The sequence below is a fragment of the Sciurus vulgaris genome (genome assembly GCF_902686455.1).
Source record: "Sciurus vulgaris genome assembly, chromosome: 6".
NCBI lineage: Eukaryota > Metazoa > Chordata > Mammalia > Rodentia > Sciuridae > Sciurus > Sciurus vulgaris.
In genome coordinates, this window is record NC_136466.1 from 32,154,338 (window position 1) to 32,180,637 (window position 26,300).

Here is a 26,300-nt window from a genome sequence, read left to right on the forward strand (position 1 = left end):
ATTAATCCCCGATAGAGATTAACTTGGGTAGTAACTGAAGGCAGGTAGGGTGTGGCTGGAGCAGGTGAGTTGATGGAGGTGTGCCCTTGGGTTTATATTTTATCTATGGTGGGGGGATTTTGGGATAATCACCACAGCATATTCTAGACCATCCTGTCTGAGACAGTGGTTGAGCCAGGATAAAAACTCAAATGTATGGAACTCCAAAATCCAAACTCTTATTCTAGAATGAATGGGTGAATAAAATTGATAATTTCTATACAAAGGAAAAGACCAACAATACTAACTGAAATAAAAAAAGAGAGAGGAAAATAAAGATAACAACAAATTGATGTACTTGAGACAACAGAAGTCAGAGGGACAGCATTAGGATCCGGAGTTCAAAGCATCTAGGGGAGATGTGGAGAAATGAGGCTCCTCCTGTTCTCAGCCCTCCAGAGCTGTATTTTGGGGGTAAGGAGACACCTGGCTTCCATCTCCCATCCCAAGGTATCTGGAAGAATTGGCTCAAAGCAGTCATATCAGGATTGGCTATGAGGACAGGTGTGCACTGCCAGCCCCTCTCTGTGATTTAGAGCCTCAGCTATTTCAGGTCAGAGAAGCAGCCCCAGATTTAACCATGTAGGGTCCCTTCCATGGTAGGAATATCTTCTCCTCCTGGCTCTGCCAGACAGGCTACTGTTCAATACTGAATATTCTTCCCCTAAAAGAAGATGGAACAAGATGGCTTCTCTGCACTTCAAAGCTACCAACACAGAAGCAATCAAGATCAACTAATTAACCAACCCAGATCCTTAATTTGATATCCCATGTTGCCCACCAGCAATTTTGGATTCCAATTCAATTCATCTGCCTCTACTTTGAGTTCTCCAATTTAAGTGACTTTTCCAGATATCAAACTTTAATTCTATGCAAATCAACAAATGCTTATCTAGAGCCTATTATGTGCACAGAACCATGGCCAGGAAATAAATAAAACATCCTCTTTGCCTCCAGGGACTCGCAATCTAGTGAAGGAGAAAGATACAAGTAAAAAAGACCATAATTTCAGGCAAAGTTTGATAAGAGCTGTAATAGAGGGAGAGAAGCAATGAGAAAACAGGGAGGGCCAAGATTCAAACTCTCTAATTTCCTCTAAGTGTCAAGGCTGGTCATGTGAGTGTTTGTGTTCAGTCTACTTTTCTTCGACACAATTCTTGTTTGTGCATTGGCTGTGAGTATTCTTAAGAGCCTAATAAAACTTTTGTGGTGACTCTGATAATCACTATAGCAATAATTATAGAACAAGGCTATGATACTACACCAACAGGGGACCCACTGCAGGAAGGGTGGTGTCACCGCACTGTCTCAGAGCACTTGGGTCCCCTTCTCTGCAGGCAAAGGACCCCATGTGTTATTGTCTGCAGATCACTGCTTTTATTCTGCTAACGTGAGTCACACACCGTCTGGTTACCCAGGGATGCTCTGCCTTCCCACTAAGTAAAATACAGTTCCTTCATGGCAATGATCTTGCCCTCTGAGGGATATCTTTTTTTCTCCACCTACTTCAAAGCTTTCGAATATCTTTTTAATGGCAGGGGCCACTGCAATTCTGACCTTTAGAAATATGGGGATCGTAATATTATTATTCCTCATTTCCTGGTAACCATGAAGATCTATACACTAAGTAACCAGGATAGGGTCTTTCAATGCTACAATAATAAAAAAAGTAAACTATATGAATTCATATCCCACTAAAACAGGGACCTGGGCAAATAATATAGAAAATAAAGCAGTCAGACCAAGGAGCTTGCTGTGTGTGTGCACTAACAAAACCATATAGCTGAGAAAGAGATCTTTCTTGTTCTGCTGCCTGGAAATCACAGAGAGTATATATCAGAAAACCATACCTGGTACACAATGGTGCTTAATAAATGCAAAATCACATGAGCTGTGTGGGTGAAGAAAGGTGAACCTGTCCATAGATGTTAAGGTAGAAAATTGAATATTCTTGACATAAGCTGGCAGATTTCTCATTAGAATCACATATTCAACAATTTAGCCAAGAAATCTCTTCAATACACATTTATTGAGTCTATGCTGTTTCAGGCAGTGTTTTAGGTATTGGGCTTATTGTAGTGAACAAGCCCTTGTGGAAACTATATCCTGTGGTAACACAGATAATGAAGAAGCAAACAAATTCTCTTAAAAATCAGGTTATGATTTTTCTATAAAGTAAATAAAACAGGGATAGGACAGTGCCAGGCAGAGGGAATTGTGCCAGTCTCTCTGAACAAATGACATTAAGTGAAGATCTGAGTGATAGGTAGATTTTTTTCCATTCTCTCTAAAGAAAAAGCATTAGGGCAGAAGGAATAGCTAGCACAGAGGATCTGAAGTGAAAAGGGCCAGGAGAGGAAATGGGAACATAAAGTGACTTAAAAGGTGGGAACTATGTTTGTCAACTGACATTTAAAAGAGAGAGGAAGGGAAAAAAAAAGGGGGGGTGGGTAGTAAGGGAGGACATGGACAGACAGAGGGAAAGATTTGTTGCCAATATCTCCCAATCTCACCTTGAAGGAGTGTGCAGACGTTAACAATCCTAACAACCACCCCTGCATTGCACCCAGGTGACAGTGGCTGGGCAGGGAGGCAGTAGACAGATGTGGGTCAGACACTCATGGTCCTCAGGAAGCCCTTCATCTCTCTGCCCTAACATCACTGCCCACAGGAATACTCAGGAGGAGCCAGTGAGATGACGGTGTTAGTGCTGGTGATTGTCAACGCCTTGCCTGGTGCAGGACCTACGGCAAGGACAGGGTCTGGCTCAGCCAACTGTGGGCCCTTTGCCAAGTCTGGCCCAAGGGCCCGAGAATTAACCCTTTGAGGCTGGCTTGCAAAATAAGCGCACAAGGATCACCCTAAATTGACTGGGATTTGGAATACACAAACATGAGGAGTACACAGAAATTGAGGGGGTCAGTAAGACTAAGCTCCTATCTCACTCTGGTGGATCCCCATGAACATCTTAAGGGACTGCAGAAAGACAGGAAGGAGCCTCCCCTGTCTCCTGGCAACCTAGGCAGGGGAAGCCCTGGTTTCTGGGTTTGTGGTCAGGCAGGAATGCAGTGGTAGGTGGTAGGTGAGGGTGTTGGGGGAGTCTGAAGGCCTTGGCACCAGCTGGGATGCTCCACAGCTTGTATTCAGTGACTGTCATCCAGACACAGCTGGACTCCATGGCCAGGCCCTGGGGTGGGGTGGGGTGGGGCAGAGCATCCATACATGTATAAATGGGTTAAGCAGAATATTTTCTACCGGACTAAGGGATATAAAAGCCATTAGAGAGACAATAATGGATGAGGGGAATTAATTCTGTTCCTTGTATTTGTTTTCCAAGAAATATCTTATCCTAAGAATTTTTTTTTAAAACAAGAGGATTCCAACATTGAAATTAGTATGGACAAATGAGGCTTACATTTCTTTTCTACCTTGTAACCCTATGGACTAACACTACCTCCGGGATTTTTCTGGCCTTTTCAGATAGAGGGAAAAATCTTACAATAATACCTTTTGTTAAGAACACTTTAAATTCCATGTATTCTTAGCTCTCTGAAAGTAATCCTGCTTTTAACAAGACTCTTTATTAATTAATTTCTTCTTTCAAGATTCCAATTCTCCAAAAATGCTTTGAAATGTAACTTCTCCTTGTGTTATTCTTTTTCTTAGAAGAGCCTTCTTTCTTAGCCTTAGAAAGAATCTGATAGAACCGATTTGGAGGCCAGATACCGTGGAGCACACCTGTAATCCCAGCAACTCAGGAAGCTGAGGCAGGAGGATGGCAACTTCAAGACCAGCCTGGACAACTTAACCAGACCCTGTCTCATAATAAAATGAAAAGTACTGCTGATGTAGTTCAGTGGTAGAGTACCTGACTACAAAAAAGAAAAAAGAAAAAAAAAAAAATCCCAGCAGCAAAAAGTACTAACATTGCCCATTTTCTATTTATATAAGGATGCAAGAACACCATAAAGTTTTTATTTTTACTTCATCTACAGGCTCAGATGCTTGAAAGATGGATTGTTCTTTGGGACTTCTTAGTTAATTTTATATCAGCTGAAAAATTAAATTGTGAATATTGTCAATTGGAATATTTGTAAGTCACTTATCAGGAACTGGTAAAGGGGGGCCCTTTACTTCTCTTGCCTAATTCTGTTTAGTCTTTTGATATTAATAGTTTAAATTACTCTGAATACTTTTCCACCATGAGGGTTTTAATCCTTCTTTCAAACATTTATCGATATAATGACGTGCTTCCCCAGATGCCATGAGAAGTTTTATGAACTCTTTTAGAGCCCTTCCCTGGAGAAGGTGCATTTAATAGACGAAAATGTCATGTTTCATTAGTATATTCGCGCTCACACAAATTTAGTCTTCGGAAAAGATAGTGCTTGTAAAACTGAAACCAAAATTGACAAATTGTGCTTCTGTTTAAAAGCAGAAATCCTCAAATAGAGAATCATTCTCACACACGTCAGCCTGAATCCATAAAACATTTACTTTCCCCTGGAATAAAAATTCTCCTGCTATAATTTTTTTCCCAGAGAGACAAATCTAGAGCCCCATGTCCTGAGCTGAGCCCTGCCGGTCATCTAGCTGGGTTCCATGGGAACTGGGCACAATTTGGCCCCTGGGTGGATGTGGCTATAGAACTGGGGTGCCTCACAGTTCATGTGATCACATATTAATGACACCTGTGGTCTCTGATGCTCTTTACCTTCAGAACAATGGGCCTGCATGACACCAGAAAAACCTCAGGAGGAAAGACCATTAAGTTAAGGAGCCGAGTTGATTCCATCCCCTGGAAACGCTGATCTAGGAGTTGTAAAATAATCTGCAAGTGAATAGAGTTTCCTAAACAGGGATTTGCATTCTTAATTTCTGATCCTAAGAAAATATTCTCTCTAGGCTTTGAGCAACCTTGCAAATAGATCCAGAAGTAAGGAGTCTAGCAAAGCATCAGGATCTAAAACTCTGGACTCAGCAGAGAATTCAAATCCTGAATTTGCCACTTAATAGCTCAGTGACTTTGGTCAAGTGACTAAATCTGAATTTTTATGCCTCCAAAAGATTGTTGTAAGGATTAAATATGTGTGTGCTTACTTATTTGACAAATATCTACTGATAACTATAGCATAGCCAGGCACAGTGATGCACACCTATAATCCCAGCTACTCAGGAGGCCGAGGTGGGAAGATCTAAATTTCAAGGCTAACCACAGCAAGAATCTGTCTCAAAATAAAAAAATAAGAAGAAAAAGGTAAAGATGTTACTCAGTGATAGAGCACCCCTGGGTTCAATCCCCAGCATCCTCCCTGCAAAAAATCCTATGGTATGCCTTAGACTATTCTAGAAGTGGAGAAAATAGCAGTGAACAAATCAATGAAGTTCCCACTCTCATGAGATTCACACTTTTTAATGTTTTATTTTTTTAAAGTGAAATAACATTGTATATATTTATCATGTACAACGTGATTTTTTCAAACATACACACATTGTGAATTGGCTAAATTGAGCTAATTGACATATGCGTCACCCACACAGTTATCAGTTTGGGAGTGAGAATACTTAAAATCTGCTCTCTTAGCATTTTTAAGAACACAATACATTGTCATTAACTATAGTCACCATGTTGTACATGAAGTTCACATTTTAATGCAAGAATACAGGTAACAAACAAGCAAATAAATGGAGACTATGTTGGGCGGTGGTAAGCTCTAGGAAGAAGTATTTTAAGAGCATCACCTGGCTATGGTGTTGAGAAAAATTCTAGGGAGGCAGAGTAAGGGAGACCAGGGTAGTCATAATAATTCAAGCCAAAAATAATGGCAGCTTACACTTTGGGGGAACAAGAACTAGTCAGATTCTAGGCTTATTTTTTTTTCTTTTTTGGGGGGGTTGCTGGGGATTGAACCCACAGCCTTGGGCTTGCAAGGCAGGCACTCTACCAACTGAGTCATATCCCCAGCCTAGGCTTATTTTTAAAGCAAAGATGACAGAATGTACTGAGGCCTTGGGGTGGAGTATAAGTAAAATCAAACAAGAAAGCAAGGAAAATCCCACAGTTTTAGATCCAAGCAGTGACCAAGTAAAAATTGGAAACATTTACTGAAATGGGGAAGCCTAGGAGAGGAACAGGTGCATGTATGGGGATGTGGGTGTGTCCAGAAGAGGAAATCAAGAGTCCAGTTTGGGATATGTTTATTTTGTGATGCATATGAGATGCATAAGTAGAACCAATGAAAAGGCAAATGGATATGTGAGCCATTTGTACTTTAGGGGGAGAAGTCAGGGTGAGAGATACAGATATGAGATGGTATCAAAACTCCTGAGACTAGATGAGATTTAAAAGAAAACAGAACCAAATATGACAACCTGGACATAGCAGTGTTTAGAGACTGTTGGGAAATAAAAGAGCCAACAAAGGAGAGAAGTAGCTGGGTAGTAGTGGGAGGGTAAGGACAGAGAGGGAAAACCAAGAGAGTTCCTTATGCATCACTGTAGTATTCCATACCACACTGCTTCTGATCAGGGATCCTATTTCATAGGAAAAAAAAAGTATAGAAATGGGCTCAGATACAAGCAATGCATTGGTCTTAACATACATTCCATGAAAAGAAGTAGCTGGTCTGAGAGAATAGTGGAATAGCACCCCCAGACTCAGCTGTGGCATCAGTTAGGAGAAAACACCTAGTAAGTTTCGAATTCTGACTTACAGTATCCAATATATGCACTGAATCGGTACCCACTACATGGTACCATTTTCCCCATGGCCGGAACACATGGGTCTGGGAATCAAAGGATGGAAAAGGGAAGGACTCCTCTCATTATTACACTTAACAAAACATTCACAGAATGTTTCATTCCATCCTTGCTACTTTGATCTTTCCTGGTTTGGAAGTCTTGGTACTCAAGGGAAGATCTCTTCCAGGAAGTACAAAAATAATACCCCTGACTTGGAAGTAGAGTCTGTTCCCTGGCCAAGGGGGCTTCTTATGCAACTAACCTGACAAATATGCAAGTAAACTAAGCTTTACTGGGAAGATGGATCCTGCTCACCAAGGAGAAATTTGATTGCGACTGTACAGCAGTGACTGGAAAGACAATGTCTGAAACCCAGTGAATTATTTGTACTGATTTCCATGTCTATCCCAAGTTAATGGAGAACTGCTGTAACCATAAAAGGCAGGGCCATTATAGAAGGAAGTTTTGGGATACCTTACCAGTAAAGTACCCCAATCAGATGGAGTGAAGGAATATGTAAAGGACAGCAAGAGAGTGTCAACTGTGGCCTTGTCACCAAAATCAATGCCTATAGTAATTCAGCCTGTTCTCTCTTCTGTTTGTGTAGTTGTTGACCAATTTATCTTTCCTGTTCCTCTTTCCCATTACTTTACATGAGGGATTAGTGAAGATGTAGTCTTTACATTATAGATATTTCTGTGGAACCGTAACTGAATTAGAAAAATAATTAACTTCACCAGAGATGGATCCAGTGACAGTTGGGACTTTGTGTCTTCCCTTTGGGGAAGAGAACATGTTTGTTTGTATGAAGGATAATTGCATCTGGTTAGCTGCACACACGTTGGTATGTGAAAGTTCAAAGATGCGGGGATGCAGAATTACCAAAGGGGAGGACACTGTTGGTGAATCAGCTGTTGACGCTCAGTCCTTGAGTCACTATTCTAGATTCTGCCCTAGGAGACTGGTGCTAGGCCTTGAGATAGGACTTGCCACCTGTATTCCTGCTAGGTACTTCCTGTAGAGGCCCTATAAAGGGGGAAGGTGGATGGCAACTTCCTTGCTCCCATTAGCCTCATCCCAGCAAGGGCCTTCACCTTGATGGTGATAGTTGAATCCAGTTTCCAGCTTACTCCACCAGTTGAGCAGTATTTCCTCCTCAGATATCTGAGTTCCAGTTCCATAGGATCCCCTCAATCCAAGCTTCTAAGTTCTAGCAACTTCCATATCTTCCTTTTGTTCCCCAACATTGGGCTACTATTGCTTCCTGCAGTTAATATTGTATACAACAAAACACCCTGTTCTATTTTCCATTTTCCTGACTGAATCCTGACTGAGCTCTGGCAATATTGACCCAGCCTTTTTGTGAAGCAAGTCCTGTAAGAAGCAAGCTTGTAGAACTTGATTGATTTTATCAAATGCTGCTCAGAGATTGCATAAGCCAAGGACTGAGAACTGACTCTTGGTTTTGAAAGTTTGGAGGCAAAGACCTTAGCACAGTGCTCTCCATAGAGTAAGTGTTCAACAGATGGCAACTGTTAATATTATTACTATTGCTTTCCTCTGCGAGACAGATTCTGTCTGGCCCCACCTCAAAGTGGCATCATCAAAGTTACCCTCAGCAATCAGACTCACTCAATGCACAATGATTGTATTCATGGTCTAGCTACAAGAGGGTACAGATATGAGGGTAGTTAAGCTCCTTGTCCTCAGGCATTCACGGCCTAGATGAAGGTAGAGAAGCTGGTGATCTATCAGAGGTCCCCAAGACCACTCCCATGTCCAGAGATTCACTAGAACACTCAGCAAATTGTTGTACTCAGAGCTAAGATTTGTTACAATGACATAGTAAGAGAAAAGACACAGGGAAAGTCTGGAGGGACACATGAGCTGGTTCCCATGTGCTCGCTCCCTCCCGTGAGGGGCCCTGTGGAGCTTACTCTTTCCCCAAGAACATGGAACTTTGTAGGCAGAGGTTGTCTTGATAACCAGCCTCTGGGTATATCTCTGTGGTAGAACACTTGCCTAACACATTGAGGCCCTGGGTTCAATCTCCAGCACCAAAAAAAAAAAAAAAAAACCACTCCCCAGAGGAGAGCAGGGGTTCCACATAAACCACATCCTTTGTACAGTCTAGGCACAGTGAGCCACACTTATCATTTGTGAACCATCAAAGTTCCTAGACACCAGCTATGTGCAGCTTTGCAAGTAGCCTGAGGTAGCACTCTCTAGCCTACCAAGCTAACTCCTTGCTGCACAGTGAGAGCTGAGCTCCCTCAAGCATCCAAAGACTCCATTCTGATCTCATGTTTCCTAGCAAGCTGAGTACCCAAACCCTTGAAAAGTCTTGTAAGATGGGCTCAAGACTTTGGGGCAGCTGAGAAGTTACCTCCTTGGCAAAGACTCAGATAGTTAGAAAGTGGTTGGATTAATTTCAGGCCTCACATGGAAATTCTCGAAAGTAAACTCTGAGAGCACCCCAAAAGAGTCACAGACCATCACCTGTTTGCACAGCAGGTGGCCCACTCAGGTCCAAAGCAGGTGGGGTATGTCCTTCTCTGCAAGACTCCACACATAGTCCCCTCCTTCTTCTTAGCTCCATTTTTCCCCTCTTACAGAAGGCACACCAAGATCCCAATCCCTACTTCCCTGAACTATGGTAACAGTCCCCCATCTCTTCCTCTGGGCACCCAGCCTCCCTCTCCTTCCTATCAAGAGCTATCTTGCCACCAAACTCCTAAGCAGTTGGCTCCCTGGTGACCACATTAGGTAAGATGCATGTGTGGCCATGGATAAAACTATTTTAGAACTCAAAAAAGTCAATTCAGTGATTTGAGACAGGGTGTCAAAGTGGCAGGTAGGTGTCTTCTTTTATTTTGATCCTACAAGTCATAAATTCTAATCATTTCAAAAATCCTTCAGTGACTCCCCAAAGTCTACATCCTAAAGCCCATATTACAATTCACAATATGACATAATCTTTTATGTCTTCTCATCCATTCACTCATTCACTCTCATTTCTACTCATTTGTTCATGTGTTTGTTCACTTATTTAATACTACTAGAGATTCCTTGAGGCACTGTGCTGGATTCTGGAGGTACACAGAGAGCACCCCATTGTCCCTGTTCCAAAGCATGCAGTTAAGGAGGAGGAACACCTCTGAGCCAGGAATTTCCTCCATGTGTGTAACCCCTGAGCTAGGGTGGGAAGGTGTGCAACTCCAAACACAGATGGGCCTCACCTTCCACCTGTCCCTCATGCCACCACTTTCTCCTGTGGGAATCTCGTAGCCTAAAGTGAGCAGTCCCCATCCAGATTCCCCATAACCCCTGGCCTACCCTCTTTAGAGGATTATTCTGTCTCACCTTCTGATCTCCTGTCAACCATGATCTCATATGGGACAAGGAGCAACCCATGTTCTTTATCACGGAAGAGCTTTACTTCTCCTGGGTCTTCAATACCCATCTGCTAAATGGAAACCTTCCTTGGTCCCACAGGAGAAGGCCCCTCCTCACAGGCACCCTGTCTCCACCCTTTGGCAGAAGACGGGGTGGATGCAAATTTCATGTCATTATCTGATTACAGCAGAATAAATACCAACATCACATCAGTCACCATTGTCTAGGACTTGCAGTGCTTCTTGTCCTGTGCTAACATCTTTACCAGCATGTCTCCTGGTACAGGTGGGGACACTGAAGCTTAGAAAGGCAAATGATCTGTTCAGGGAGATTCAGTCAGTCATGGACAGAGTCACAACTGAACCCAGACCTGGGAGACTTTAGGACCAGGCCCTCCCCCATTGTGTGCTGTGGCCTCCTACTGGGAGCTGGGCATCTGATAGCCAGATGAAGCAGAAACAGCCAGGGCAAGCAGAGGGGAGCATGGCACAGGCCCACCTGGGCATGCCTCCTTTAGGAATTACCAAGTTCTGGTGGTCTATAGTTAATGGTGCAGCCCCAGCTTCCTGGAGGAGATGGAAAACTGGGAGGGAGAGACAGACAGCAGGTGGGCTGGCAAAGGCTCCATCTCAGCCTCCTTCTGGCTTTGTTTCTGATGCCCAACTGTCTGGAGAGGTAGGACCATGGGCCAGCCTTGGCACTTGGTTGACCCACCACCTGCTTCCCCTGGGCCATCCCTAGATGATGTGAGGTAAGGCCCAGAACAGGAAGGAAAGCAGAGCAAACCTCCACCCATGGACATATGTTCTCCAACTGCAAGAAAATAAATGGTTACTGGTGTAGCCCTTCCTTACTCCAACAAACCTGAGTCAGATGTTTCCCACCTGAAGCCATCAGAAGAACCTGGTCACGGCCCCCATTGAGCCTATAATTCATTTCTGAATATGTTAACATATTCTAAAGCCAAAATGCAAACGTGATTTTCTCATCTAAAATCAAAGGGGAGAGTGTTACTGAGGGAAAAGAAAAAAAAACTTGACATGACAATTGTCATTGATAATGAAATATACTTGACTTGCATGTTACTGTGGAGGATTATTGCAAAATATGATTTTAGAAATGCTGCTAATCAGGAGGAATCAGGGGCCTCCCTAGGAGAGGAGGAGCAAGGCCAGGGGAAATTCCAGCTTGCTGGAAGCTCCCTGCCATGGGAAAGCAGTTATTGCCCCTCACCCCCTACAGAGTAGGCCTGGTCTCTGAAGGATCCAACATCTTGGACTCAGTCTTGGAGTTCCCTTGGATAGAAGTGACTGCTGGAAGTCACCTTTTGCCTGTAATCAAGACCAAAGTCAAGTCTGAATCAGACCAAGAAGATAAGACCACCAAGCTATGCCCAAGGAATGAGCTCCTAACGTGGAGAAAGTGGCCTCTTGCTGGTGAGTCCCAGTGGTGTTGGACTGTGAAGGAGAGGCCCCTATCCTACTTGCAGAGTGGACACTGGGCAAGTGAGGCTCTTGGCACTTTATAGAAAAGCTTCCAGTGTGGCATAACTTCTCTTGATCCACCCATCATCCTCTGCACAAAGATAGTCCCACCTGTAATTCTCTGTATCTAGAAGTGAGAGGATGCATTGGATCAGCCCCTATTCAGACACGACATCCATCAGAGTGGAACTTTGATGCTGTGAAAACACTTCAGGGACAGCCTGCCAGGTGGGAACAGGAACTTCTCCCTATTCTTGCCTCCAAACCCCTAGCTTGGCTCAGACAATAGCACCTACCACTCAGCATTGTCACTGTCTGCTTTGCTCCTTGAAGGTAGAGAGTGACTTGAATGACTAAGAAAAGCATAATCTCCCCATACACATATAAACATGAGTGTGTTAGTAGCTTTTCATCACTACAACATAATAACTGAGATAATCAGCTTATGAAGGAAAAATTTTTATTTTAGCTCAGTTTTAGAGGTTCTGGTTTATGATGAGGAACTTATTGCTTTTAGCCTCTGATAGGAGTGCTGGATGGCAAAGGCAAGAAGGGCATAGAGCAGCATCTGCTCAGCTCTCAGCCAGAAAGCAAAAGAGAAAGAGGAAGGGACCTGGCCCCATAATCCTCTTCAAGGTCATGCCTCCAATGACCTGAGGACTTCCCTCTAGGTCCCTCTTTCAAAAGGTCCATAGTACTTCCCAATAGTGCTATGCTGGTGTGTTAGTTTTTGTTGTTGTTGTTGTTGTTGTTGTTGTTGTTGTTGCTGTGACCAAAATACTCCTCTCATCAAAGGAAGAAAGATTTATTTGGGCCTCATGGTTTCAGTCCAAGGCAAGAAACATTATGGTAGAAAGGTGTGAAGGAAAACTGCTCAACTCATGGCTGCTTGGAAGCAGAGAGAAGAACCAGTGACAAGATATCGTCCCCAAGGGCACACCCTCCAAAGACCCAGTCCCTTCAATTGGCTCCTGCCTCCCACAGCCTCCACCATTTCCAAGTAGTCCATTCAACCCTCCGTGGATTAATCACCCATGAAGTCAGAGCCTTTATGATCTAGTCACTTTCCAAAAGCTCTGCTTCTGAAAGCTACTGCACTGGAGACAAAGGATTCTTTGGGGATAATAAGGTCCAAAACATAGACCAAGCCTTTAACACATACACAGGTCTCTGGGGGGCATTCAATATCCAAAATACAGCAGGGTGGGAAGGACTCAGTGCTAACTACCAATGCTGGTGGCATGTGCAACCATCTACCAAAAGGACTTCAAGGAAAGATGCAGTTGCCCTCTAGACATCTGGGGGCACAGCTTCTGAGAATAATCCAATCAAATTGTCACCTGTCATTGTAGCCTCACGACTGGAGCCCTAATCTGCTATGACTACACTGTATCCTGCCATGCTCAACCCAATCAGCCCAGCCAGGGAAGGCGGGCAGGAGGGGTAGGGTGGTCTCCTACAGAAAGAGAGCAGGGGGTACAAAATCTAATGTTTAACCAGCAATCCTGATGCTCAGATAGCGAGGCTGAGCCACAATTTTCCTTCTGTAGGATCCACGTGTTAATGCTGAGGCCTGCATGGGAGCAGTGGCCCTATAGAAAAACTACCACATCCTCCTCAGCAGAGTAAAGCCTGTGTACAGTTACCTGCCAAGATTTGCTTTGGGCACCACTGAGCCATACTGATGGGAAACCCAAGTGGCTAATGTCAAGATATCTTGGGAAAAAATATTTGTTTAGCCTTTGGGATATGGTGGGAGCTTTTGCACATCACAGAGAAGCAGAAAAAGAGATTTGACACGGTCCATATTTTCCCAAATATTTTCTGGTCATGTCAGCCAAGGAGAGTTGGAAGCACAAGGTACAGAAAGATAGCCAAGGTTTGCATATCTCGAGACCAGCTACAGGCACAGGAGAACCCTAATGAGAAAAGATGAATGTTATGTTTTTTATGCAGGGAGGGCACCAGCGGACAGTTACATCTGCCATCCCCTAAATTAGAGCTATTTGTTCTCATAGAATTAATTGCAGAAATAAATAAAATTTATCTTTGATATTTGGCATGTGATCTCAAAAATTAGAATTCATGAGCTCACATTTTCAATAACTCACATATAAATATAGACAAACGGATGTTTTAATGCAAATTTAATATACAGTAGTTAAATTAATGATTTTTCTCCGTTCGTTTTTAATTGGGAAAAAAAACCTCACAGCCACAGCATATAAATCAAACTTGCCCAGCATGTTTGTGTGATAGAGAAGTCGGCACGTTCACGGGCCATGCATCAAGATCCGATTTGCTTAAAATAAATGGTTCACATTTCCAGCTCCAAACACAGCATCATGTTAATGCATATTCATAACTGGGCATTTCTTTCCTTTTTTATTTTTTTTTCCTTCTTTCTCTCTTTTGGGTTTTATGTTTTCTGGATTGAAAACATAACCAAGGACATTTGTTCCCAGGGGCCACATGGGTCGGGAATGCTGTGTTCAATATAATTAAAGAATATGATGAGGTTCTTCTGCTTCCCTAAATGCAGAAAAGAAGGGCACCTGCTTCAGGGCTGGACCTGGGCTGCGGGGCTGTGGGTGGACTCCTCCCTGCTGGGGCAAAGGCGGGCGGTGTGGGCACAAGGAGATGGTGAAGGACGGGACCCAGGACGTGCAGCTCTGCTAATTGCTCCTGCACGCAGTTCAGCTCGCCTCATCCGAGGTGATTGCCTCTTGATTTCATGCTGGATGGCTATACTGCTACCGGGAGCCTCTTGGTGAGTTTGTGGACCATACCAAAAAGGGATTTTTATCACCAGTTTAATGCCCCATGGCTGACAGGGAACAGGCGAGAGAGAGAGAAGTGATGCTACTGCTTAGGCATTAAAGGGATCATTAAACTCTGCGTTAGGGAAAGGTCTTGTTTTCAGTTACATGCTTGGCGCGGGACTGGAAGTGATGGGTAAGCAAAAGGCAATCGGGGGATGCTCACCTTGCCCGACCAGCTGCTGCCCTGGACGCCCCTTCCCCTGTCCTCCTTGCCTACCCTTCCAGGTCAACGTGGGCTGGATGCAGAGGGGAGAGCACTTGGCTCTGAGGAGCCCAGACTGGCACCTACCTCCACCTACTGGCTGTATGTCTCTGGGCAAGTGATTCAACCAGTCTCCAAAGCCACCATGAGTTTCCCAAGCAGAGACAGGCAGCCGCTAGTACTGACCTCTCTCTCACCCCTTACCACTCCTGCAACCAACTTCAAAATTCTCCCCTCCAAGTACCCACTGAAGCCTTTCTTTGATGTGTGGCAGGGAAAGGTATGCACAGGTTCTCTGTCAAGCCTAATCCTTGGTCTTTCTGTTTTTGAGTATCCGGGGACTCATCACTGACATATAGAGTTTGTGGAACATAAGCATTCAACCACAGGACTCAAAGCATTTCAAGAAATGGGAAATTGTCCTCATGGTACAATTAACTGGTGCATGGATATCACCCACGGTGACGGCAGTCTGGAGAGATGGCACCGTGTAAGGAAGAAATCAAGCGTAATTGAGGGCTGCATAATTCATAGATGACCTGGGGCAACTGTAAATAATGAACATCTCCAAATTATTATTCATTGTTTTATTAGGCATCCTGCTTCTTCCCAAAGAGAAGCTCCAGGGATTGAGATATACTTGTGACAAAATTTAAATGGCAGACCTGTCACCATATCTATACCCAGAGGACTTACTCCAAAAAGCCTATAAATTCTATTTGAACAAACAGTAGGTAGTGTTCAGCTCTAGACCATGTCAACAGGGCCTGTCAGGGTCAACCAATAGGTACAACAGAAACACACAGTCCTCATTTTCAAAGCACTAGGGCAGCCGCTCCTCTGGTGCTAGGCATGATCAGGAACCTGCGGCAGCTCCCCTGGGATGAGTCCATCCACTCTTCTGGATGGTTGGTCACTGTGTTTCTGTTACTAGAAATATAGCTTTGCAATGACAAACACTACCCCTTCCCTGTTGGGTTTAAAGGGATTGTACTTTAATATGGTACCTCAGAAAGGACACAGCAGTGAACCCTGAGGCTCAGCTGTGTTGAGAAGGAGAAGCTGAAAGGGTCCAGAGACAATCTCTATGTATACAGCAGTGGCCACCAGGGGCCGAGCACAAGCCAAGCTGTATCTATAGAGAGAAAAAACAAACGGAATTACAGAACATGGCAGATGAGAGGTATGCAAGCACTTGGAAACTGAGATGCTGTGCAAACACTTATGCTGCTTCCGGGTGCTGTCGTAAGCCCCACCCAGGATGGAACTGACTCGCCTCTCCTCTTCTTCCACCACAGATCACTCAGTGGGACTATCCAAGCCCAGTGTGGTACTCATGACAGTAATGGAGGTGTGGGGTCACTAGCAGGTTAAGCCAGAGGATGTGGGTTCCTGACCATTGCTGGCAGGACGCAGGTGGGCTCCATTTCCCCAGTGACGGAAGCCCATGGAACCAATCCCAGTTGCTCTACCAGTGACTGCTTTTAAACTCCCCCACCCTCACTGTGTTCTAGCAGTGTCCCTGAAGCTTATCAGCTCTGATATACTCCTGACTTGTTTATTTTTCTTACCGAGGGGCATAATTTCCCTGGCAAATGGTGCAGTTGTCAGATCCCCTGATTAAGAGGACTGCATTCATTACTGTGGAATCACCCGCACTGTGTCTGTAAGGAGCCCACTGGACAGCAAGTAGGACTCTGTGTGGGAATTCTCCTTTGATTCCAAATGAAAATCACAATTGTGAGCATCTCACACACTTTCCATAATGAAACTACCATCCCTCTGACCCTCCCTAGCTTGTGCAGAAATCAGCAGCTCAGACTCCACAGTCAGGCTACCTGTGTCCAGAACCCAGACTCTCACTTAGTAGCTCTGCTGCTTAAGCAATGTTTCTGACCTCTCCTCAGCTCTCCATCTTTAGAATGGGGATAAGGGAAGCACCCTCCTCAGTTTGGCTGATAAGATCAAATGAGGTAATTTTATAAAAATGCTTAAATAGCAGGTGTGGTGGTGCATGCCTGTATCCCAGTGGCTTGGAAGGCTGAGGCAGGAGGTTTGCAAGTTTAAGGCCAGCCTCAGCAACTCAGTGAGATCCTAAACAACTTAGTGAAAACTTGTCTCAAAATAAAATATTTTTAAAAAGGGCTGGGGATAAAGACCCAGCTTAAATTCCTGGTACAAAAAAAAAATTGCTTAAACAATGTCTGGCATACAGTAGGTACTTCATAAGTGTATAAATGAGTGAAGCCCATCCCTTGGGCAGTTCATTGTTTCAGTGTCAGAAATGAGCATATCTGTTGGATGTGGTTCTGCAGCCATCCCATTCACATAGCTTGCCTAACTGATCTGTATGTGCATATTCATGCAGAAGTGGCACTTACCTGTGCACATTTCCTTAAAGAGGCCACATGAGATGGGCAACAGTATCACTGTCCTCATTTCACACATAAAGGGACAAAGGCCAGAGGGATAAGGGAAATGACTTATTCAAAGTCATAAGGATAGAATCAAACCAGGGTCAGCTGACTCATTTGTTACTCTGCACATCAGGGAGGTAGAGGTAGGCAACCCAGTCCCTGCCCTCAGGCAGCCCTGGAGAGAGTGGGCAACTGATTTATACAGAAGCAAATTGTGCAACGGAAGTTAGGATTGCGCTGTGGGAGCTGCAAGGCAGGTTCAGCCTGGACAGCAGTGGGTGGAAAAAAGCAAGGATTGATTCTTGAAGGATGAGAATTCACCAAGGGAAGGAGTGGGGGATGGCAATGCAAGTGTGATAGAATGCCAGCACGGGCACAGAAGTGGGGACTGGCCCCATGGCCTGAGAGCTGCAGGCAGAGCAGCAGACGGACCCCATACGCAGGTGCATACGCAGGGGGACCGGGACTGAATTAGAGGCTAGAGCCAGATCCTGAGGGGCCCGATGTCACATGTGGAGTTACAGGGATCTGGATTATATGGTAGGAGCTATGAAATTTTAAGATTAGGAAAAAAGATTGTGTGAACTAGATTGGGGAAAAGAGTGGTGAGCTCAGAGGCAGAGAAAAGATCTCAGGTTGGAGTTCTGTGTCGATATTAATTCGATGAGCACTCAGTGAGCACCTACTATCTGCCAGGTCCTCCTGGTGGTGTGAGGATGAACATGAAGGAAGCAGTGTCTTCTTGGAAGTTTATGTTTTAATCCAGCAAGAAGTGATGAGCTTCTCAACCAGCGTAGTAATAATCAGACGGAGGGTGAAGAAAACTTGTGCATATTCAAGAGGGCGTCACAGGATGGGGACTTCAAACTCTGCAGACTGGCAGGTCTTTGGAAGACTCTCCTCCTTCCTACTCACAAAGGAATGTCCCAAGAAACAAATTCAAACATTTGTGAGTTGCCAAAATCTTAAGGTGGTTTGTTTATGGACTCTCCTTCTCCTCCAACTGTACACATTCAACTCTCAAGTTAAAAAATTATAAACAAGAATCTAGAGGCAGTTATGTGAGAAAAGATCCAGGAAAAAAAATTATAGCCAAAATAAGAAAGACAGCTATTTCTCTCTGCATAACAATTTGGTCACAATCCATCCAGGTTGGTGTGGTGGTTGCGTGATGTCAGGAGCCCAGATCCCTCCTCTCTGACCACTCCACCTTCCTGAGGGTCCCAGATGGTTTCCTTCCCACACTGCATTCCAACCAACATCAGAAGAGAAAAGAGGGAAATAAAGGCACAGAGTTTCAGCAAACATCCTGAAATGGCTCACATCACTGTACACAGCTCTCATTGTCTAGGACTCAGCCCCATCCAGCTTCCATTCCCCAGTCAGAAGGCTGGGGAATGGAAATCATGTGTCCTGCTAGATACTTACCCATGGTTGTCAAGAAGAGAACCAATCTTGGGGAACAATCAGTTCTCTCTGGCCAAAAAAAAAAAAAAAAAAAAGCTTTTGTGCTTTGTAATTGACTTGAAAATGCTTGGTGACGTAACATCAGAATAACCATCATTCTCCACTTTTCTCATCCCAAGCATTCTGAGGACAGAACAGAGATTCTGCACACAGAGCTCCCACAAAAGCCAGATGACTGGTCTTAACCTTCAATGGCGATAAATGGATCTGAGTCAAGACTTGTTTTTTTCTAAATTTAATTACTCTGACTTCCTTGGTAAACAAGTGACTTTGATGGAAACTATCACAGGGACCATGGTCCTCACGATCTGCAGGCCAGAAATTAGTGCTTCATGTAGTCCCCCTACAGGGTCTTTGATGCCATCAGCTATAGCACCAAGCTGGGGGCAGAGGGGAAGGTATCAAATTTCACAGCCTGGAAAACAGAACCCTGATGCATCTGGGTTCTTTAGCTCCCAGGTGTGGGTGTCATGGCCTGCATTGGAGCATCACTAAAAGTACCAACTCCTGGCTTGGCTCCCTAGCAGAACACTGAAGACACCCCTACTGCCTGTCCTCCCTGTGGTCCTTGGAGGTTTTCCTTGCTCTTCTTCCACATTCTAGCCCCTCACCCCATTCTTTCCATAGTGGCCTTTCTGGCCAGCCACTCTCCTCTCCCTCATCTCTCCCATCTGCCCTTGACTCAACTTAAGAGTCATCTCCCTAGAGCCCATCTTGGGCATCCCATGCCTTGTCTAAACGCTTCTTGTGCCAACTCTACCTGGGCAGGTAGTGGCCTTCCTATAAGCCAGAAGTTCCTTATCCTGCAACAAGGAACAAATTCCTAAACTCCAAAGTCATTGTGTAAATTCATAAAACATTGCTTGAGACAACCACAGTGCTAAGCAGCTACTTCCAATTCAGTAAATCTTTAAAATAAACCTGCATATTTTTCCACAAAATCCTCAAACATATTCAGGGACTGCTGTGGGTACACGTGCGAGAATTGTCATGTACTCCCTCTATAGACAGTAACGTATGCTGTGCTGGGCATACAGGTGACAGCATCCTCTATGCAAACTCTGAGCTGCTTGCTGGAGAACCATAGGCCCCTAAATAAAGGAAAAACTTTTCTTTGAGGGTCCAGGTCCCTTTCCATCTGGCTCTTCCCTGCATATTCAATATTCAAGCTTACTGTTTCTTGTTCCCAAAATTTATCTCACTCACAATCAGATAAGTGGTTTCAGCATTCTCACCTGTCACCCTCACCTACATACCTCTGCCCTGCTGGGAACATGCCCATCTTCTCTCTCGCATCAAGGGACCCTTCTTCCCATCCATTATCCTAAATTCATCCAATGTGGTTCTAGTTCTCCTCCTCCTCCAAGAAGACTTCTTGGCTTCCCAGCCTTCCCTGGATCACACCACCATATGCCCAGGAAGAACTTCATAGAACAGGAAAGAACCAAGCTTGAATTATGCCACAATTGCTGATTTTGTTTCTCAAGCAAGATGCCACTTTCCTCAAGTGAAGGATCATGACATATGTCTCTTGTACCTTGCATCTGCCTAGCATGAGAGATCAATAAATACCTGATGGTTGATTACAGTTATTGAAAACCTGGCAGTTGATTATAGTTATTAGAGAAAGAATAAATCATTTTCAATTTCTGCCTGTGTGCATACAGCTAGCCCCATGTAGGGAATATCAAGCATCTGGGTGGATGATAAATTCCAACGATGCTCCAGCTGTTTCCAAATATAAAGACACAGAGCAAACAACTGGCTGGATGAATTGAATTTTTGACTTTTCACAAGAATATTTGGGGGCTATGCATGCACCACTTAAAATCCTTTTTGTAAACCTGTGCCCATAGAGACAGTGGTTTGCAAATCCTCTTCTCTTGCAGTTTCCAAACTCAAAACCTTGTATCTGCTTCTTCTGATAATTTTCCTCTGCACACCTGCCTGCTGCTCCATTAACAAGGGATGACTCAAAAAGAACAAGCCATCTCTTGCTGTCACATTTCCCTGGCCCTGGTAGGGGCATCTCAGGATTTATACCATCTCCCAGAAAACTCTGTGAAAGATGAGCTAACTAGCTGAGAAGACCTCAGGGTCAGGGAAGCACTGAGCCAAGGGTACCCTGAGCTCACCAATCACACCCATACCATGCTTCGATCCAAGACCAGTGAATTAGACCTTTCTTCCCTTTATCCACATTGGTTTTCACAAATTCTCTGAAAAATCAATTTAGAAAGGCATTTTTTGGGTAAAGCAAATAAAATTTTGTTACTGAATTTTATTTAGAGGAAAATGTAGTACTTTCCATAAAAATGCAATTTGATTATATTGCAATTTCATTTCTAATCTCTATTTCCTATGCCAAAGCATTCTTTAATGGATCAGAAATACATAATTGCTAGCCATATACTCTGTTACAGCCTCCAGAAACAATAGGTCTCTAGTGCTTTCTCCTGGGGATCCACACTGCTGGCAAAGCCCAAGCTAGAGTCTCAACAGATTGTTCTCCTGGAGGGTCAGCTCTGGTTGTAGAGGTGGCTCTGAACCACTTCGAAGTCCTGAACTGGCCAGAACTGAAAACGCAGGGTTGTGGACCCTTCACATCATTTCCTGGATTTCTTCAGAATTGTTCACCTTGTTCCAAGAAGGAATGAAGGCTGAGCCACCACTGAAGTCCTCCTCAGTTCAGGCCCCCTACCGGAACCTGTGTCAACTGAAATCACACCCATCCATGCGGGGCTGGACTCTCGAGGATGGGGTAAACAGAGGAAAAGCTCTCTTCTCCCCAAGACCAACTCACTCAACAAGAAAAATTACATACACACATGAACCACTCTGTAAATAATATCAACAGTAGCCCAAATCCCAGGCAGGGATAGGGTCTGTGGGAACTGTCCCCAAAGAAACCATTCCACAGTAGTCAAGAACATCTCCATGAGTGAGAGGGGTGGGGCAGGACACTCAAGCTATGACTTCACTCACTTATTTACTGAAACCTACCATGGGCCAGGCAGTGTGTAGACCCTCATGTGGAAGTGTATACATTCATGGCATGCTATAACATTAATAAGGCAGATTGTGCTTGGTCTCATGGAACCTACAGTCCAGAGGGGAAAACATATGCTAAACAAGCAACTATACCGAATGTGACAAAGACATAGAGCAAGGAGCTGGGAAGCATCCCTGAAGAGGTGACTTTCAAGATCAGAACTGAAGGATGGGAAGGAGTTTGCAGATGAATAAGGAGGTGGGATCCTGTTGGGTCAGGAAGAATGTTCCAAAAGGAATAAATAGCCCGTGCAAAGGCCCAGAGGAGACTGCAATGGGGGCATGCCCACAACCCCAAGCATAGATGGGTGACTGGAGTGTGAGAAACAGAGACCCTGGGACACAGGGAGTTTCAAAGCTGGTGGAACCTGAGCAGAGATGCATCTTTGGTAGTGGGAAACAACTGTGAAGTTTGAGCAGTGGTGTGTTGTGCTCAGATTTGTCCTATATGATGATCCCTCTGGCTATGAAGGATGATTGAGGGCTATTGTTAAACCCAGGAGAGAGATGCGACAAGAGCTGGACTTAGTTCCCAGAACCATAGCTTGCAAAGTAAACAGAACATCTCCATTGGAGACACAAGTACCATGTGCTCTGAGATGAGATTCTCCTCTCTCCAACCACAAGGAGCAAGGAGAGACACTGTTGTCTTCTGAGTGGAGCAGAGAGGAGAGCACAGACTCTTTCCACTGCATGCTACTCCCTTAGCTTGGGACCTGTTTTGGTCAGTTTTATTATTGCTGTAACCAAAAGATCCAACAAGAACAGTTAGAGACGGAAAAGTATATTTGGGGGCTCATGGTTTCAGAGGTCCCAGTCCATAGACAGTTGGTTCTATTCCTCAGGGTCTGAGGGGAGTCAGAATATCATGGCCGAAGAATGTGGCTGAGGAAAGCAGGTCATGTACATGGCTCCAGGAAGTAGAGCAAGAGAGTTTTCCTCACCATGACAAAATATAAATCCAAAGGCATGCCCCCAGGGACTGACCTCCTTCAGATACACCCCACTGCCTACAGTTACATCAAGTTAATCCCTATCGTGATTAATACACTGATTAGGTTAAGGCTCTCATAACCCAATCATTTCACCTCCAAACCTTCTTGCATTATCTCACCCATGAGCCTTTGAGGAACACCTCATCTTCAAATCACAACAGGACCCCACCCACCCTCTTTTCATCCTACTCATCCTTCACAGTTTTACTCAAATGTCACTTTCTCCAGAGGGTCTCCCTGACCTCCCTGACCTCCCTGATCGGGTTAGTTCCACTGCCACCTATTTTCATTGCCCTGTCACCTCACATCCACAGCTCACCTCATAGCTGAAATGACTCATCTTTTAGTGGGATGGTTTCCTGTATGTCTCCCTTACCCTTCTGCAGAGAGCTCCATGGGATGGCCAGATCTCTAATGCGGCTGAGCCTTTAGTGGGTAATTAAGGAATGTGTGTTGCCTGAACAGAAAAATACTTTGTTGGTGACAATATTTCTAGCAGATAGGGAGGGACCTCCATTTGTAAGAAAGTTCTCTCTCCTGGTTCACTCCCCTGGGTGGACAAAGCCTGGAAGGGCCCATTGCTTCTGATTTTTTGAGGAGAATCCAAGTCCACTGAAAAATGTTCAGCTAGAAGAATTCCAACTCTACACTGACTCTCATAAAAAATTCAAAAATTGAAAAACTTCAAGATGGACCATTCTCAGATAACATGTCCTCATAATTAGAGGATTGGGGAGACTTTAATGAGAACAGACTGTATCATCACATTTTATTACAAGGAACTATATACAAATTATACAATTATAAAAAAAAATTGTTGCATCCTCCCAGATTACAATACCCTAAACATCTCCTGGGGAAAACTGCATCTGTTTCCAGCCAAAGGGAAGAGGAGATTCTGATTTGACATTTTGAAGGAAATCAGCATGGGTTAGTGTTATGTTTGGATCTTAAAGTCCTCTAAAGGGCACATGTTGAAGGTTTGACCAGCAGCCTGTGGCACTATTAGGAAATGGTGGAACCTTTAAGAAGTGGGACCTAGTGGAAGAAAATGAGGTCACTGGGGATGGACCCCTGAAGGGGATATTAGGACCTTAGTCCCTTTCTCTTCTTCTCCTCTTCTCTCTTCTTCCTCCTCTCTCTCTCTCTCTCTCTCTCTCTCTCTCTCTCTCTCTCTCTCTCTCTCTCTCTCTCTCTCTCTCTCCCCCCCCCCCCCCACCCCTCGCTGCTTCATGGTCACCATTAAATGAGCCACTTTCCTGCTCTTGCCTACATGCTTCCACACTGATGTTCTACCTCATCACAGCCCCAAAAGCAAAGGGGCCAAGCACCATGGACTGAAACCTCTGAAACTGTGAGCCAAAATAAATTTCCTTCTTTTAAGTTGATTTTCTCAGGTATTTCATCATAGTGATGGAAAGCTGACTATCAAAATTAATGTCAGCAATTATAGTTTACTGGTACTTTGATTGACTTTATTGTCCCAGCTCTGTATTCATAAGGGCTCTGACTGCTGTCTTCATATGTTTAAATGCTTCCTGGAACAGCCATTATGAATACTATCAGAATTCTTTGTGGAGATCCAATGATTCCAAAAACTGGACTCAAAGACCTCCCTCCATCTCCAGCAAAGTCATAAAAAGCATTGACTGATAAAACTTATGCCCAGGAAGGGGAAACTACTTGGGAGAGGAAAGCAAGGAACATCCTTCCAAATGGTCACATCTATATTCCATTGTCTCCCAGGGCCCACCATGGGTCCTAACTGTGAGTGTTACAAAGTCCCAGATACACCTAGACACCAAAGGCCGATATTACATGAATGATCCCCAGTTCTCTGTGCACCCCTGCCCCATAGAAATCCCCTCATCTCCTCTTAGTCAACAATAATATCCATGAAATATTAGTTGAGCATTCACTTTATGCCAAGTACTTTTTTCAGTCCTAGGGACACCATAGGAAGTACAAAGAAACATGATCTGCTATTCAGCTTTCATTGGTGTAACAAAACACCTGAGACAGTTAATGTAAAAGGAGGTAAGATTTATTTTGACTCACAGTTTCAGAAGTTTCAGTTCATGATCACTTGGCCCTATTGCAAGGGCCTGTGGTGAGGCAGCACATCATGGATGGGAGCACAGGAAGAAGAGACTGCTTACAGCATGATATCCAGGAAACAGAGACAGACAAGAAGGGACTGGAGTCCTAATATCCCCCTTAATGGCATGTCCCCAGTGACTTCACTTTCTCCCACTGGGCCCTACCTCCTAAAGGTTCCACCACCTCCCAACAGTGCCACAGGCTGCAGCGTGGGATGAGGGTGCTGGCTGTCATGTTGGGTGTAAGGACTGCAGACCATGAATATGAGCCAGGACCTGACATGCAGGGTGATGGTAACAGTTTGGAAGCCAGAAGGGAAGAGGAAAATATGCTAAGGAAGCTCATTGTGGATGGAGCTCAGAGCTGGTAGCTGTGATGGTATTTAACACATGGGCCTTTGGGGAACTTTCCACATTCAAACTATAACACATGGTTCCTGCCCTCTTGAGGCTTACAGTCCAGCAGGAAAGATGAACACTGCTCAACATCCTCCTCATAAATGCACAGTCCCCGGAAAGGCTCAGAGTGCCCTCCCAGTGCCCCTGCTTCTTGTTCTCTTTCCATTGTATCCTTTGTCTTAGATCTTAGTCCATTTGTATTGCTACAACAAAAATGGCAGGTACTGGTGCTTAAACTATGCAAACTTATTTCTCATGGCTCTGAAGACTGGAAGTTCAAGATCAGATGCTAGTCAATGTAGCATCTCTGAGAGCCTGCTTTCCAAGTTGTGGGTGGACATCTTCTTGCTATATCCTCATAGCGTGAAGAGAAGGAATAGCTTTTGCCTATCTGTCTGATGAGGGCACCAATCCCACCATGAACTCTATGCTCAGGACCTAATCACCAACCACCTAATACAGGTTTCAATATATGAATTTGGGGGAGACACAAATGTTCAGTCCATACATCTTGTCTAAAGTTACCATGTTGTAGCAAAGATGAGAGCTTGGAACCCCTGGACCCCTCCACCCCAGAGACCTGAGCTTTCCAACAACCATAGAAGTGAACACCACAGACCACCAGGCATGCAGGTCGATGCAACTCTCTTCGTTCAGCACCTTTCCCTCACAAGCACCACCATGAATACCATCACAGCTACCAGCTCTGAGCACCATCCACAAAGAGCTTCATTAGCATATTTTCCTCTTCCCTTCTGGCTTCCAAACTGTTACCATCACCCCGCATGTCAGGTCCTGGCTTGGTGCAAGGCTCTGATTTCTACCTTAGAGGTCCTGTGGCTATCCTCTGGGAGTCTGTTCCACTCGATGACCTCTTTGATTACCCTTAGAACCCATCCTGGGGTCTGTGCCTACTGCCCTGGGTCATGCTGACCCTGTGCCTACAGTCCCCTTGCCCTACTTTGGTTCCTGTAGAACTTTATAGAAGTCCAGTTCAAGTTGATATCTGTCCCTTCTAAGCTTCCAAGTCCTTTATCTTAGACTCCTTTGGGCATGTTGTACTCCCTGTTTTAACTGCTCATGTCCCCCCTGCTGAAAGCTCCATTCTGATCATTTCTGTGTTGCACCTGTCTAGGTGTTTGACTGGACCTCAAAAAAGTACCTGCTGAAGGAATAACTACACATGCA